The 18376-nt window shown below is 41.7% G+C and overlaps 1 pseudogene; it reads right to left on the bottom strand.

Annotated features, from left to right (window-relative positions):
- LOC132885507 (splicing factor 3B subunit 2-like) overlaps positions 1-18376 on the bottom strand; it is a 92136-nt pseudogene that overhangs the window by 71744 nt on the left and 2016 nt on the right.

The following is an 18376-nucleotide window of genomic DNA, read 5'->3' as shown; positions in this document are numbered from 1 at the left end:
CCCGCCCCAGTTGAAGACAGCTGCCACTCGGCGAAAGAAAAGTCTCAGTGCTGGATTACATTTTACTACGATGTTAACCAGGTACGTAACATCAAGGAAAGTCTTGACTATCAAAGAAACAAGAACAGGGTGCATGAATGAAGTCGATGGTTGATTAGTCTGGTGAATATTAATGTCAACGTAATAATAATACACAAGATCTGAACTAAAACCTGGTTACTCACTGACGTTACTTAGCATCAGACAGTTGCTATATTAGCTTAGCGGCTAATCAGCTCAGCAGTAATGGCGTCTTGATATTGGTAACGGCGTTACAACGATTGTAGCTAATTAATTAGATTACCCGGCGTTATAACAGCCTTTATTTTAACGCCGTTATTCCCATCACTGAATGTTATGTACTTCTTCTAGCACTTGACTTTTTCAGCGCCATCATGGCCAACTGAAACTGTCTCTAAGCTGCAGCCATTTGTCCTCCGCTCCAATACAAACCCCTCGACATCAGTGCCGCATTTGACTAAATGTTTCGCGCTGTAGAAAAGGTAATGTGAGTGGAGGGCAGCGACTGGGACTGAATGTGCGGATGCTCGCGGTTAGATTTAGAATAGATTCTAATAATTCCAATTCTCGAATTTTAAACTCATACGTTAACCGACTTTAACCGGCTAATGAGGCTCGGTGGTCCCTCAAGATTTTTTTTTAGTTTTCGCCATCCCTAATCAGGAAATCTCCACAAAAGCACTGCCATGTGCAAAATTTGAGACACTGCAATGAAATACACGCGCAGCACGAAACCTGGTTATGCTAGAAAGGTAGCGGGGGCTAATGCTAACTAAAGAAGAAACCCGTAATGCTCGCGCTTCTGCTCCACTCAGGGCTGTTAAACCCAACATTTAACTGAACAACATCAGATCAGGAGTGAATTCAAGTTTAGAGAATCATGACTTATTGTTTTGTGGATCATATTATATGGCAATGTACTAAACATCAGATCATACCTGATATGCTACTGCACGGCTCGAAATTCGCGGTGGTCCGGTCGCCCGAGGCAACTTAATTTGTCATTTGGCGGGTAATTCCTGTCACTAGCCAGCCCAGCTGGCTAGTTGAAAAAAAAAAAAAAAAATTTATATATATATATATATATATATATATATATATATATATATATATATATATATATGAAGCGAAGATTCAGACACACCATCAACTAAAGCCACCACATATTAAGCGCGTGCCGTGTCTGTGTTCATCGATGTGTTTATCGGCAGGACGGAAAATACCGAAGAATTCCGAATTACATCGTGTATGAGTCAGGCTGTCGGTTTTTTCACTACTGCACATGCATATAACGCATTTCGTTGAATATCGCGGTAATGACTTTATCAAATTCAATAGATGTGGCCACATTATCGCCCATTTAAACACGCATTTTTGTTGTTTACATCTACCAAAGCTACGTTGCGATGTGGAATTTTCTGAAAGGTGTACAGAAACCGCCAGAGACGGGGACAAAGCGACCTCGGTCTGAAGAGGAGAAAAAGGCCACCGATAAAGCGTACGAGAAGGAGAAACGACAAAGGACTTATAAGCAAATGTGGGAGCAGGGTAGGCCTCGGCTGCGATACGATTTTTATGGGATAATTAATTTTTTTCAAGTTGATTCCTAGTCAATATGAAGCTCCTAATGCTTTCTCTCTCATAAATGGTTAAATACAGAAAGCATGTTGGACATATTTTGGGTGCTATAGTCATGATAGTAAGTATATTTATTTTCAATACTCATACACCAAGTTGCCAAGTTTTCCAATATATTATTATTTGTTGATATTATATTATGGTGCTCTGTGTTGTTCTCATTTATGTATTTAACAACAGTATCAAAATACTCGGGTCTTGAAATAAATGCACATTAGTCATGAACAATGGTAACTACTCTCTTTTGCGTTATTTATGACAGAAGTAAAATTCATACATGAACAAATTTTGGCTAGTTGATTTTCTGTTTGGCTGGTTACTGTGGAAGGTAACTAGTCCAGCTGGCTGGTGAAAAAATATGAGTTTCTATGCCTGTACTGGTACCGATACGCATAACGTTCAGTTATTCAGTCGGTTTAAAGGCAACGTGAGGCTCCTGTTTGAAAGCTACATCAGACCAATACATATAAACTACTTTACATAATAAGTGCTCTCTAACACACAGTTGAAGACTTGAATAAACACAGGATATGTCTGGCAGCCATCTTGGCTAGGTAATGTACAACAATGCAGTTAAAGGTGCTGACTGCAAAGTCATCTGAAATTAAAAAAAAAAAATGTAATTGGGCGTGACATTTTCCTGTCTCACATGTGGAGGAAACGATCATTTTGCTGTCCTGAGGGTCGCTTTCCTCTGTTCTGGGACTGAACATCCTGCCTTGAGATAAACAGTACGGCGCTACGGAAACAGCCGAACACGAGGAGCTTTAACTAATTAGCATAACTATGGAACTGAGTCACGCCAAGATGGCGACGTATGGAAAACATCGTGACTCTGCATCGACCTCGGAGAGTTTTCAGTCACAGGGATATAATTTATGGTTGACATTCGCGAACAAATCTGTGAAACAAAAGATGACTCTCTCTTTTCTCTGTTCCTGCTTTTGTGTTCTCGTTTCTTTCTCTGTAAGACCAAAACATTAGGTGTATAACTCCATACTTGCTACTGTGGAGTCGAGCCCATGCGCTCTAAGGCTAAGATCGCTAAGTGCTAGCTAGAATGATTTAGTTATCTGTCCAGAAAAATGACATCATCTAATCTTCCAGCTGCACTCACTAGTCAGGTTTTCCTTTTCTTTTCCGCTGGAGGGAGCGTCGAGTCCGCCATGTTTGCCCACACCGACTTGTTTTGGTTAACAGTAGGTCAGACGCCCCACGGTGGTCACATGATATTGTTGCTCACTTACTTCAGCAATCTCTGGAATCAAAAAGCGTCCCGCGTTTTACATCTCGGCAAAACATTTACACACAGGATACACGGTGTGTGCAGCAGCGAAACATCTCCAAACTCCAACAGCAACAAAACATTTTACCCAGAATTCAACTTTGCAGTCAGAAGCTTAAAAAGCAATTCTGACTCCGCTCTAACTGTGGAGTGGCGGAACAGACAGTCACCTCTGAGTGGAGGAATAGGGGGCAGCAGGTTGGGTGCAGGTCCTGCTTCTGGGGCCCGGGTGCCTGGTGGTCCCACCTGCTGCAGCTTAACCAGCTCCTGCTGCCTCTCGTGCTCCAGCAGCTGTGCAGCCTGGAGACAAACAGGAGAAGCTTAGTGGTGAAATGGGAACGAAACCCGCTGAACACGTTCAAATTAACTCACTTTTTTTTTTAGCCGAGTCTCAGAGTACCAAACTAAAACCTGTGTACATGAGTACAGTGGTTATAATGTTCTTACTCTCTTCTGTTGCTCGAGAAGCTCCTGCTCCTTCAGCTCCTCCTCCATCACTCTGGAATCACCCTGAAACACCACACACACACACACACACTAATCCATTTCACTTCCATCAGCAGGCACCCAAATTGTGGGTCATAAGAAGGAAACCATCTTAAACAGACAATATCACATCGACATTGTGATACATTACGCCACTAACTGCATTTCAGAGAGACACAGTTTGTGTCCAACACTGTTCCTTGTAGCAAGCAGCAGCAGTTTAACGACCAGGGCTGTGAAATAGAAATGACAAAATCCGAGGAAACAATTTTAGCAGGGGGTCTGGGAGGAGCAGCCCCCCAGGAGCCGGGGGCCCCAGAAGCTGAACAGATTGTGTGTATATTGATAGATTTGAAGCATCTCCTGAAAGCAAATATTTTCTCAACCATGCCATTTAATTTGAACTGTTTATTATTATTGTTATAAATTGAATATATAAAATGTGAACAAGATGGTCTACCTGGTAATCTATAGATCGACAGCTTCAATTTCACCAATTCCGCATGTTTTTTTCCTTTAACATGGTCAACCAAACGCGTTCTTCCACCAGAACCGTACTTCACATCCTGATGGCACAAGATGCGGTAAGCTTTCCCCGGTTCTTTTATCTTCCGTATGTGCTCATTCACTACTGACTTTAAACTCCAGCCATCGCCAATTCCATGGATTTTTGATGCCGTTTTCCTTGTCAAATGTTTTTGACATCGTCGGTCTTCCCGTCCTCCCTCTGAACGATGTCCCTCCGTGACACGGACATACCGCGAAATTCTCCTTTTCAAAACCGTTGATATTGAAAGCGTGTTTAAAGAGCACAAGATTCGTGCCATGGTTTGTAAGCATGGCGCAAATGCCGTAAACTGGTCTGTCATTGTTGCAAAAGAAACCCCCCCCCCCCCCCCCCCCCCATTTTTTATTGCAAAATTAGATGATTTACTAAAATTATATTTTTGGCGGACAAATTCGCGGAATTCTGCGGATTTTTCACAGCCCTGAAAGACTAAAACATACTTTTAGCTACATTTTGAGGTTTGCTTTGGTTAAACCAAAATACTGATACTTTTCATGCATTGTTGGAATGTTTTATGTACAGGATATTTTTCAAACACTCTGCCCACCAATTAATAAGTTGTCCATTCCTGGTATGATTTGTGGTTGCTGAGAAAAAGGGTGTTTCAAACAGACAGAGGTTTAAAAAAAAAAAACCCAACAGTCTTAGCCCCTCCGCAGATTCTTTCAAATCTATTTAAGCACAGCCTTATCATACCTGACCGGCCCTCTGAGCGATCTTCTGCGGGTCGTCCTGTGCCATGCCAGAGGAGATGCCCGGTGGCTCCATGCTCATGCGGATGCCAGGTGGAGGTGGTCCTCCCATTATGCCCATGGCCTGCAGCACGCCCATGCCTGGTGGCAGAGGCATAGACGGCATGGGAGGCAGACCTGGCATCTGACACAGTGAGAGAATTTGCATGAGACAAAAGGTACTCTTGTTGGACACCATAACTTTAAATCCCCCAAGTGTCCCATCACTCCAACATCGTGCTAAGCAAAACAGTGTTTGCTTTTCAACTGTTAGCTACCTTACAATGATCTGAAACAAGAGCCTGCAGAGATCCCTTACCGTCGTCATGGCCTTGTCATCTCCGCCGGGCAAGCTGGGTTTAGTCAACATCACACCGGTCTGAGGAAACAAATCACAATCTACAGCTCGTCATTGATGAAAACAAGACGCACATGGCTTTTACACCGTTCTGTCAGCATCACGCTTTAGACTGTCGCTGTGAACAATAACTCAAGCCACTGTCTGTGGTACAAGTAGCTTAGTAACAAGAAGACCCAAAATATATTTCACAAGAAACAATTTCGTCAGAAAATAAGAAAACGGTTCCTCTACACTCAGTCCGAGAGTGCAGACAGAAAGGGAACATCAAAAGACTACGGATTTAAAACCTTCCCGAGAACATACAGGGTGTCCAAAACCAACAGGACCTAAACTACAAGTTGTCGTACTTATTTATTTGCACTTATTTTCCCCCCATACAGGTGGCATTAAAATAAACTGGATGAAAAGGAAGAGCTCTTGCTTCTTCATCTTGGTTCCTGACTTTTCGGACACCCTGTACATCGCTTCGACAACTGAATGTTCATCCATCTAGAAAAGAGCGCCTCTGCATTTCATACTTGTCCACCAGATAGGCGCAAGAAACGTTATAAAGTGACCTGAATGCATTTATGAAAAACTGAAAGAACTTTAAATTGACTTTAAAGCATTGCTGCCGGTGTACAAATCTCTAAATGGTACAGGGCCCAATTACCTGTCTGATATGTTGCAGCGGCCTAACCCAATCAGATCTACCAGATCGCAACAGAAAAATTTACTGGTAAAACCTGTTGTTAAAACAAAGTGTGGTGAAGCAGCTTTTAGCTACTATGCAGTGCAGCTATGGAACCAACTCCCAGAGGACATCAAAAGATGCTTTCTGCTAACTGATAAATATCATCATCTTTACGTTTTAAACTTTACTTTACTTAACTTTTACAGTCTCTGCATGTTTTAAACTTTACTTAACTTTTATTCTGTTTTATTCTGCTGTTTTTTACTGAACTTTTACTTCATTTTATTATTTTATTTCTACTATTGTTTAATTCTTATTTCTCTCTTCTTCCCCCTTTATTTTATGTAATTTTATTTTCTATTGTTTACTGTTTTGCCTTTACCTCTGTAAAGCACATTGAACTGCCACTGTGTATGAAATGTGCTATATAAATAAACTTGCCTTGCCTTTAGTTGTATAGTTTCTGTATAGACTTCAAGTTTAATCTTGAATAATAAAAGATTGTGTTTAAACCTCGAAATGTGAGGTGTGTGAGGGACTAATTTCAGAGGATAAACTTCATATGCAAGTCTTAGGCACGTGCAAAGAATTTCTGTAGAGCAAAGAGGAGTTCAAAAATAATGAAACTGAATGCTTAAGATGTAAAGAAAAAAAAAAACTATAAAGAGCAGCAAACAGTAATAAATGAAACAGTCAGGTGTTGGGTGTGATGACCCTTTGCTTTAAAAAAAAAAAAAAAAAAAACTGAAAAAAAGTGTGCTCTGAGGGCACAATATCCCCCGCTGGCAACTCAGCCATAACTCTGGTAAAACGTGACTGAATTGAATGAAATTGCAATATGTGTATTACCGACATAACAAAGAAATCTGACAAGTTTCATGAAATTCCTCCAAAAACTGCGAGAGGAGTTGATTTCAGAAGGTGAGTACCGTTCCTGGGGCGGATGGATATCAGACATCGCCACGACATCATCCCCCTTCGGGCCTTTCAGCCAGCAGGAGACAATAAAAATTGTGAGGGAAGTTGATTTCAGAAAGCAAGCACACCTTGATGAAATTGCCAAAGTACAAGTTTGTTAATAATCAAGGGCATAACTCTGGTAAAAAATTTGCCCAAATTAAACGAAATTTCAATACGTGTATAACTGTAATAACAAACTCTTTTACCAAATTGGGTGAAATTCCTCCACAAATTGTGAGAGGAGTTGATTTCAGAAGAAAAACACACCCTCATGACATCGTCAATCAAGCGCTGTAACTCTGGTCAAATGTGACCCAATTTAACAAAATTATAATGTGTGTATTACTGACATCTAACAAAGAATCCTGCCAAGTTTCGTGACATTCCTCCACAAATTGTGAGAGGAGATGATTTCAGAAGGTGAGCACCCTTCCCGGGACAGACGGATGTCGCCATGACATCATCCCCCTTCGGGCCTTTCAGCGTCTCTCAGGTACAATTTGTGCAGTTTTATAAAAGTTTTATAACATACTCAAAGCAGCAGCCTTGAGTACGTTCTTTCGATGCAAACATTTTCCTCGAACATTTATTTCTGTGCTGGAAAACTAATGCACTAAGGTTTAGAAATCTAAAATGTTTTTGAAAAGCCACCTGTGTCACATGCACACTCAAGCACAGTGAAATTTATCCTCTGCATTTAACAGTGAGCAATGAGCGCGTGCACACTCGGAGCAGTGGGCGGCCATGCTACAGCGCCCGGGGAGCAGTTAGGTGCCTCGCTCAAGGGCGCTTCAGCTCATGGCTGCCTCATGTTAACCTCACCACATGTCTTTGAACTGACTCGATAATGTAGATATCAGAAAATAAAAGTCTATATCCGTAAGCCATAGCTGAATGGATAGAGAAGCAGCTTTGGGATCAAAAGGTTGCTGGTTCGAGTCCCTGGACCAGCAGGATGCTGAACATATCTGTTGAGTCAAGCCTTTTGTTAATGGTGTTTATGAGGTAAAGGTGTAGATCTGGAGGGTCCTCAGACAGAGAGTTTTGGTAAACTGGGATGTATGGATGCTGTCAGTCCCTGACTCGCTTGCTCACTCGAGTTTGTTGACGGTGTAGTGGCTGCTGCTTTATGTCCCAGGGCTCCCTCATGCCTGTGTTACCTTCTGGCTCTCCCCTTTTAGTTATGAAGTCATAGTTGCCAGAGTCCCTGCTTGTACACAGTGCAATATGTATACTGTTCCTACTTATTCAGGTGACATTGGGCATACCCAACTAACTGTGTTTTCTCTCCCCCCAAATCTGTCCCTCTGAGTTACATGTCAGTCCTGGGATCAAGATGCTGACCTCTTCTGCTCCTCGGACCTGCCTGATCCATCCTGGTGCCCTGTGTCTGGTTGGAGTCTCATCGCATTGCTCCTGAGGAGGATGGCCCCATGTGGACAGTTGGGGGTCGCACCTGGAGGACGCTCTGGACGCTTGCATACCCCTTTTCCACCAAATCAGTTCCAGGGCTGGTTCGGGGCCAGTGTTGGTGCTGGTTCACAACTCGTTCAACTTGCGAGTCAGCTGAGAACCAGTTTGCTTTTCCATAGCTCGGGGTCCTAAGGGGAGCCACGTCATTATGTCGCTGTATACGTCAGTTACGTCGCTGCATTTGCATAAACCTTGGCGCGAACATCGAAGCAACAACAACACGGAGAAGTAGCAGCAGCAGCAACAACAACTGATGACTTCGCGTTTGTACAGCTGCTGCTTCTCTCCGCTTAAAAATGGCAATCTTTCGCGGTCTTGCTATTGTTGGTCTTAACAACTCCGCCCCCCCGCTGACATAAGCGGTTCTTTCCTCTGGCCCAGCAAAGAGCTGGTGCTACCCTGGAACCGGTTTTTCTGGCCCCAGAGCCAGTTCTTTGTCAGTGGAAACAGAAAACCCGGTTCCAAACTAAGTACTGGCCCCGAACCAGCCCTGGAACTCCTTTGGTGGAAAAGGGGCAGCAGTGGTGCTTTTGTGGCTGGGGACTGCCGCTGACTTGCTGACTTTAGGACTGCGGTTGTCGTGAATGGTTTTGCGCTTGGGTTTCTGTCAGTGGGGGGTTTATAGCATCAACGAAGCTGACTTTATGTTAGGACTGTTAATGTTATAGTCATGTCTGTTGTTGCCCAAATGAGGATGGGTTCCCTTTTGAGTCTGGTTCCTCTCGAGTAGGGCTGCAGACCGGTACTGTGTACCGGTACTGTACCATGAAAATCGATTCAGTACAGGTCCAAAATACCGGATCATGAAGTACTGGTACTGTACCAATATAAATTTACACCAAGTATCTGCTTATTTTGTGACTGAAGATGTGTAAATCCTACGACAAAGACAAAAATTTAGCACTGGAAAAGACGTAAAATGCCGCGCTGAAATTTGAAATCAGCCATCTTTGATTTGAGATCCTCTCGCCACAGTCTCACGAGACATTGCGAGAGCTTGGCTGATCCAGCGTTCTGAATGGTCAAAAAGACTCAATCAGGTCAGCCATTTTTCCTTTGCTGGCATTGGCAGTCTTTGCTGCTTTGTGTAATTTTGCCGCGCAAGTTAAAGACTACGCGCAGTCCGCGGCCTATAGTACTCTAGTGTAGTCACTTCTCGCTGTGAGACAACTTATGACTTTTTGTCCCAAGTTAACTATAGTGCGAGACTGAAGTGAGGTAGGACCAACACCCGGGACACAAAAAGGGCACAGAGCATCATCAGGGACCAAACACTCCCACAACACAGACTATTCACACTCCTACCATCTGGCAGACGCTACAGGAGTGTGAAAGCAAGGACTACTAGACTGAAACAGTTTTTACCCCCAGGCCATCAAGCTTTTGAACCACGGATTATAATCACCATCTACCTCTATATTCCATCAGGCTTTGTGCCACGGATTATATTAGCAATTTTGCACAAGGCATTGCACAGTACATCTACCTCTATTCTTGCACATTGTTTGTTTGCCTCTCCCTTTTTTTTTTTTAAAGATATTGCACAGTATATCTACTAGGGCTGTAACAATATGCGTATCGAAATCGAAATACGCAGAGCCACGGTCCGTGTCGCGATACAAGGAGGCAGAATCACGGTACACCCTTTCAAACTTCTCCTCAGCCCAAAAACAGAGGTGCTTCCAAACTTCAATTTATGAATACTTTACTTTTTATTTAAATTACATTTTAAACTTACTTAAATTACTTTTATTTTTTTATATCTATTAGTAAGTCGTTTTTTCGCCGACCTGCGACAATCTTCTGCGAGTCACGCAACGTCCACACTCGCCACTGGCAGAGCATTCATTTCTTTTAAGCGGTCGCCATTCTGATTGCGACACGGGGAGCGAATCTGTAAACAAGCAGCTCATTGGCTGGCGAGGTGTGCCACAAACCAATCACAATCACTTGACCGGAAAGGCATGCAGTGTTGCCAGATTGGGCGGGTTTAGGTGCTTTTTGGCTGGTTTTGAACATATTTTGGGGTGGAAAACGTTAGCAGTATCTGGCAACACTGAAGGCATGTCTGCTTGGGCGGAAGCCTTCTGCGGCAGTTACATTTTGACACGCGAGCAATGTTTCACCATAAAAATTCCGTAATTTCCATCTGTTTTCCGCGATCACAGAAAATCATTGGCCCTGTGAGAGTGAGAGAGCCACCCCCCCCCCCCCCAAAAAAAAAAAATCTTAACGGATTTACACGATTTGGAAAAATAACTTTCAGAACCGAAAAAAACAGAGCTTCCGGCTCAACAGTATTATTTTGAGAAATAAAACAATCTTTGGATATACATTTTTGCATACATATTACTCATTCTCTGCAGTGGTCTGAATTATTTGTTATTAAATAGTTAATGTAAGTAAGTAAATGTTAATAAGTCAAATTTACTACTTTAAAAAAACATTTAAAAAAATTCGTGGGTGTATCGAATCGTGGGTCAAAAATCGCGATACGAATCGAATCGTGAGTTGGGTGTATCGTTACAGCCCTAATACCTACCTCTATGTTTGCACATTGTTTGCCTCTCCCTTTTTTTTTTTTAAATGTTATCATTTTTTCACTCTACCTTTATATTTTGCATTCCATATGCACTTAATATTTTATATATATATATCTTTTTATTTTGGTAAGCGTAGTTTGGTCGGGCAGTTGAAAAATAAGAATTTCATTACCCAATAATAAACCGCTGTGTCTGTTATTGTGTACATGACAAATACAAATCTTGAATCTTGAAACCTAGTTATGTTCGGTTTTCTTTGAATAAAGATACTGACAAGTTGTCAACAGTTTATTAATGATTCTGTCATTATTAAAGAAGTTCAGAAGAATTTGTCAAATTGTTCAGGTACAGGTCCGCACCTGTACCTAAACCTCTGTACCGGTACCTGATGTTACATTTAGGTACGCACAGGCCTGGCGCCGTGGGGGGGCGAAAGGGGGCGTTGCCCCCTCGTGGCTACAGCCCCGCCCCCTCAACAGAGACTCAGATCACTTAATTGTTTTCTTCTGAAAATATAATGTATTATAGACATATTAATAATTTGCATTTTTAAATACGAAATATTAAGTGGTTGCGCATTGCACAAAAATACATTTCACATAAATCACTACTAAAACTGGCACGGTAGAACAAATCTGACTGGTTATGATTCTTACGTTGCACATTGTTACTCTTTCATTGCTGACGCTGTACACGCAGGCAAAGGGTTTTGAGAGTGTTGGCGGTTAGCTCGTAGTTTGCTGCTGACCGTGTGTTAGATGGCATCAAAATGGATATAAGAAAATGGACTGTGTCAAAACACGTCACCCCCCATGCAGCGGGGGTGAAAATTCATCACTTCAGAGTGTTTAGTCCCCTACACGCCTAAACTGGGATCGCGGATTCGCGTTGACTCGGTGCGAGTCAGGAAGGCTATTACTGGTGCAGCCGCGGGGTCTGTTGATTTTTTAAAATTATGATTTTGGCCGCCGAGCCAAGTACCTTAGACTTGCATTGACGTTTTGTTTTCATGCCGCGGAGCTATTTGTATGTATTTTAAATGTAAAGGACTTGCCTGTAGGTTTGTGTGTGTTGTTTTATGTTTGGCATCTTTCCGGTTGTAACGCGTGTCTGTGAGAAAATTGGAGGGGAGGATTAACAGGTGGGCACGGGGGTTGATAAAGCGCAACTGCCCTGGTAATATGTCACATGATTTTCCCGGATTAACCTTTGGGGCCGTGGTGGTTTTGTGGTTGGCGCAGTTAATTGTTTGAAACACGTTGTCAGACCGCCATCACTACTACACACCATATGAAAAATATTTGCCCCCTTGCGATTTCTAATTGCCCCCTAATGCCGCTTTTCCACTACAAACGCGGCTGAGCCGTGCCGAGTTGGGCTGAGTCGAGCTGAGCAGGGCTGTTGGAGTTGCATTTCGACTACAACTGCGCTGAACCGTGCTGGCTGGAAGTGGGTGGACACATTGTGTGGAGTTAGTGAAAGTGGGTGGACGTCACGTGATGTCATTAAGCAGCGCAAACAGTGACATCAGTGAGCTTTTAAGCGGTAGTCTCACAACCTGAATAGTAAACAATAAACATGGAGTCGTTAGTGTTGCTGGTCTTGGTGCTGTGGCTTGTTGTCACCGACAACGCCAACAGATACTGGCAAGAGCGTATAGATGAGGTGAGGCGCATAAGGCTTCAGAAATTCTCGTAATTCTCCTTCTTCCGGGTTTGCGGTGTTTACAGATCCCAGCGTGCTCGCGGGGCGTGTGTGGGCATGTGAGGACACTCCTCCTCACCAATCAGTGCACAGGGGAGTGTCTGCTCACGCCCCCTAGCCCCACTCGGCTCGGTTTGGCTCGCTTCATCCCTACTCCAAAACCGTGCGAGTTTTAGGGGCTAAGCAGGGCTGAAGCGAGCCGAGTCGTGCTGTTCTGTGGTAGTCGAAACGCGAGCCGTGTCGGGCTGAAGTGAGCTGACAAAGGGTAGTGGAAAAGGGCCATTAGTAAACTGTTCCTGGCGCCGGGCCTGGGTACGCAGCCCTACTCTCGAGCTTTCTTCCTCATGTCGTCTGAGGGAGTTTTTCCTTGCCACCGGCTGCTCATTGCGGATAGATTAGGGATAAAATTAGCTCATGTTTTAAGTCGTTCAGATTCTGTAAAGCTGCTTTGCGACAGTGTTTATTGTTAAAAGCGCTATACAAATAAACTTGACTTGACCCGAACCCCAGGCTGCTATGTGGATGTGGATGAGAGCATCTGCTAACAGTGGCGGTTCTAGACCAAAATTACTAGGGGGGGCCGAGGTGGGGCCAGTGTTTTTTCAAGGGGGCACAAATGGACAAAACATGGCAATATTTAAGCGTTCAAAATGTTTTGTTTAGTTTATTTAAAACCAAAACAAAATACATTTAGCATAAATACAATGAGATAAACATTCTGTCTCAATAGCCTAAACGTAAAATAAATTGTGTTCAATAAATCTTAAAACCATGTTTCTCTTTTTTTTTTGTAAAATAAGATTTCTATTTTTGCATACAATGAATCTTTTCTTCAGATGTGGCTGCACTGGAGTGTCGTCCAAGCACTTGCTGATATCTGGAGAAAGATGAATACAGTAAATATGAGAGTGCTACTGAGAACAACATTTATCATTATTCATTTATTAATTTATTATTATATCTATTTTTATTTTATATTTATTAATTATTATTCAGACTTCACACTTTCAGGGTAGGCTATATCAATTGTAGGCCAACACTGCTCACACACATGCATTTGTTCAACATCACAAACCTGATGGTGCTGTACCTGATATGCATGGTGAATCTGGTTGTCCCAATAACTCGTTGGGTTGTCCCTCATTCTGTCCCTCAATCTGATCCTGAATGTCTTCATCCTCACTCTCAGATTGCCTTTCAGATTCCTCACTTTCCACCTCTGGCTCTCTCTCCACCTCTGGCTCTCTCTCCTCTTTCATAATCTTCATCTTCCTTACTCTCTCTATGTTGCTTTTTGCCAACAGGGGCAAAAAAGGACATAATGTCCTTCTTGCTCCTTTCCATGATGATAGCCTACAGTAGGCCTATACTAAAAAGTAAACGGAGAGGAATGTAGCCTCTACATATCACAAGGCCATTCAAGTTTTACAAGAAGGTTAAACACTGTCGGTTATTTTACCCATTTCCCAAAAATATTAAGTTAGGCTACTTATTGCTGTGCAACGCACTTTTAAGAAAGCGCAATAAAACGGATTTATTATTGTAGTGAACAACAACAGTAAAACACGGATATGTGCAAACACTGATGTTACAAAATTGAATAATTTTCCTTACCTTCGCCTCTTTGCAGTAGCCTAGTCCTTGCAGGGCTGCAGCTGTTATCTCTCACGTCCGAAGTTTACAATTCGCGCTGCTGCGGGTCTTTCTGCTGCAGGTAACAGTGTGCGTGTAGCGTTTTAAGGAGTCCGTGTAGAACACTCCGTCATGTCAGTTCCGATCTTTGAGCCAGCGCATGTCAAAATTAATAAAGCTTATTATCTGTTCAGCACAGGGGCCACAACAGGGGCCAGGAGCAATTTTACAGGGGCACTGGCCCCCCCCTGGCCCCCGTTTAAAACCGCCTATGTCTGCTAAATGCCATTAATGTAATATAACAAAGTTTGCACTAAAAAAAAAAAGTGCCCAAGACTTTTGCACAGTCCAAATGGTGGGAAGTGGGCTTTGTGAAATGTTACCTGCATCATGTAGGATTTCAGTCTGTCTATTAACTCTTCTCTCGGGCCTAAAGACAGAACAGAGCACAGCACACTTTCAGCATTTACACACTCAAAGCTTAAAAAGAAGAAAACTCCAGCGGAAATGAATATATTAGAAACGGAAGTGAGTGAAAAAGGGAGGTTTAAGCCTTGAGGGACTGAGTAAACTGTGCTGGAGCTCACCGTTAGCGCTTTTCCACACAAACATGGCGGACCGCCTCAATCATTTACACCAGGCTCAGCGCCATTAGGAATAAAACACGGCCTTACACAGGCGCACGCAATAAAATACAGAGAGAGACAAAACATTCTGCAACAAGGCAAGTTATGAAATCACACCAAGCTATAGCCGGTTTTGTTTTTCTAATGCTAACGCTAACATACAGCGCTGCCTGCCGTTAGCTGAGCTAGCTAACCGGCGCACTCACTCGGGGGTTGTTTGTTTGTTTGTTTGTTTATTTATTTATTTATTTATTTGTAGATGAGCTCGTTTTTCTCACCCATAACAGGCGCTCCGATCTCCGTCAGTTTGGTCTGTACTACTACTTCTTCTTTGGAGTTTTATGGCAGCCGGCATCCAAATAGTTGCATTGCTTCCATCTACAGGATTGATGCCTAATTAAGGCCCAATTACACTATATCCTACTATATAAACCAGTATCCAATAAAAACTTTAATAAAAATCGTCTTCCCTTTCCACTTGATCCTATTTCTAAAATGTTTTTCAACGTCACCTCTTCCAAACCAAGTCCACTGTGTGAGCAGTTCCTGTCTTTGACTGTCATAATTTTTGCAAAAGAGTATGACATGATGAACAGTCTCAGGTTCCTGACAATAACACAGACCATTCTGATGTTTTCCCAATAAAAACAAAGTGCTATTTAAAAATGTATGCCCAATTCTCAACCTTGTAAAAATAACTTCCTCCTTACGATTACTCCCTCTTTTACAACCAACTGAGTCAGTTACTCTACTAGAAATTGAGAATAGATGCCTTCCCTTTGTTTCTTGTTGCCAACTCTGTTGCCATTTTAAAATTGCTTCTTGCCACACAATACTTTTGCCCTCTGATTTTGATAACTTTATATTTACATCTATGGACTCTTTTTGACAAGCTTTCTTGGCTAATTTATCCACTTTTTCATTAGATGTGACACCTACATGAGCTGGGACCCATATAAACGACACCTCTATCCCTCTTTTCACCTCACTAATTATCAGTAAAATCTCATAAATGAGATCCTGTCTGCTTTTTGACGAACCTTTTCCAATGCACCTAATAGCTGACACAGAGTCACTACATATCAGTACTTTCTGACTCTGTATCTGTTCAAGCCACTGTATTGCCATTAGGATTGCATAGATCGCCACAGTAAATACACTTAAAAAATCTGAGGTTCTTTTAAAAGCTTGAAAATTAAAACTCTGAACAAAAAAGGCTGACCCTGTAGCTCCTGTTTCTTGATCTTTTGACCCATCAGTAAAAATTAATATATGGTTCTTATATCTTTCTCTTACATGACACTGAAATTCAAATGCCAAGTCTATCTCAGGATTTTCCATCTTAATTTCAAGCAACTTCAAGTCAGTCTCTGGAACCTCCAATTGCCATACAGGAATTAAAGGCCACATTACTGCTGAACAAAAGCTCTTATTAAGAATGTTCAATTCCTGTGCTACGATTTTTCCAGACCACCCAAAACTTGAGAGTCTTGCCACCTCCCTCTCCCATTATGGTTCAATTACACATTTTACAGGGTGATCACATCTCTGACCCATCAAATTGACCCAATAATTAGCTTGAAGCTGCCTTCTTAAACCGAGTGGCATTTAACCTGTTTCCACTTGTAGCGAACACACTGGAGAAGATCGTACAGCTCCAGTGCATATTCTCAACGCCTTAGCTTGAACTACATCTAATCCAGCTAAAACGGATTTGGCTGCAGACCCATACACTATACACCCATAGTCAATTCTTGACCTAATTAAATAAACATAAATCTGCTTCAAGGATGCTACATCTGCTCCCCATTCTGTTCCAGCAAGACATCTCATTAAGTTCATGACTCTTTTACTTTTGTCTATTATTTTTGAAATATGATCTCTCCAGGTAAGTCTTACATCAAAAATAACACCAAGAAATTTGAAACTCTTAACCCTTTCCAATGGTCTACCATACAGCTGTAGTTGCATATTTTCAGGTACCTTCTTTCTAGTAAAAAACATTACTTTAGTCTTTTCAATAGAGAATCTAAAACCCCATCTCTTACCCCAGTCTTCTACTAAGATTAAAGCTTCCTGAACCTTCTTCAGGGTGTACTTCACATTTTTTCCCCTTTTCCACAAGCTACTATCATCAGCAAATAGAGATCTCCCTATCCCTGGCTGAACATTAGAAAAAAAATTATGATTAATTAATTTAATATAATGATTAATTTGTCATTAATCATTATATTAAATAACAATGGACTAATAACACTTCCTTGTGGAGTTCCATTTTCAACCAAACATCTTCTTGACATATCTTTCCCTGTTTTCACCTGGATGCTTCTATTAGTTAAAAAGTCCATTACCCAATTAAACATGTTTCCCCCAATCCCTAATAAATGCATTTTAATTAAAAGTCCCTCCACCCAAAGCATATCATAGGCCTTTTCTACATCTAAAAACACTGCCACAACAGTTTCTTTCTTCACTTGTGCTTTCCTTATTTCATCCTCAAGACATACGATTGAGTCAACAGTACTTCTCCCCTTCCTAAAACCACTCTGACAGCTCACCATCAAACCCCTTTCTTCAATAAAGTGCATTAACCTACAGTTAACCATTCTTTCCATCAATTTACCTAAGTGAAAAGTTAAAACTATAGGCCTATAATTTGCCGGATTACTAGCATCTTTTCCTGGTTTTCTAATTGGAACAATAACAGCCTCCTTCCATCCTGCAGGAATCTTTCCTTGCTCCCAAACTTTATTAAACATTTTTAAAACAACCTCAATTCCCTTATCACTTAAATGTCTTAACATGATATAGCACACTTCATCTTTCCCAGGAGCCGAGTTCTTACACCCATCCAGGGCATTTCTTAACTCTCTTATTGTAAATGGAACATTATATTTATCCTCTAATTTTCCTTTCTTTTGTATAACCCCAGCATAAATACTCCTTGTTTGTTCCCTTCCCCTTCTTTCTTCTTCAGATAAATTAATAGAACTATGTATCTTACTCAGAGTATTAACCATCATTTCTGCTTTTTCCAGGTTTGATATAGCCAACTGAACTCCATCTGTAAGAACAAGATAATTCCACTCCCTCCTATTACCCTCCATTTTTTTAATCATTCCCCATACATCGTTAATACTAACATTACTTCCAATTGAACTACAATACTCTCTCCAATATATTCTTTTCCTCTGTCTTATCGTCCTTTTAACTACTGCCTGAGACTTCTTATACTGAATTACGTGCTGAAAGTTATGCGTTCTTTTTAACCTCCTGAAGGCTCTGTTCCTATCCCTCACAACCTCTTCACACTCAGCATTCCACCATGGAACTGCTCTTTTTATAAATTTTCCTGAGCTTTTTGGTATTGCAGTCACTGAAGCCATATAAATACTCTGACGCACCTCTATTTCATTCCTTTCTATATCATCTGTTAACTGGACTGAACTAATGTGCAAATCACTAGTTTCCATAAATTTCTCCCAGTTTGCCTTTTTAAAAATCCACCTCCCATGACTGTCGTCTGTACTCATCCTTACATCAATGTCTAGCTTACATATAATTGGGTAGTGATCACTTCCCATAGTACTTCCTCCATGTACTTCCCACTCACATTTTGATGCCAGTCTGCTAGAT

This window comes from Neoarius graeffei, chromosome 1 (assembly GCF_027579695.1).
Source record: "Neoarius graeffei isolate fNeoGra1 chromosome 1, fNeoGra1.pri, whole genome shotgun sequence".
NCBI lineage: Eukaryota > Metazoa > Chordata > Actinopteri > Siluriformes > Ariidae > Neoarius > Neoarius graeffei.
This window is presented reverse-complemented; position numbering and strand designations above follow the sequence as displayed.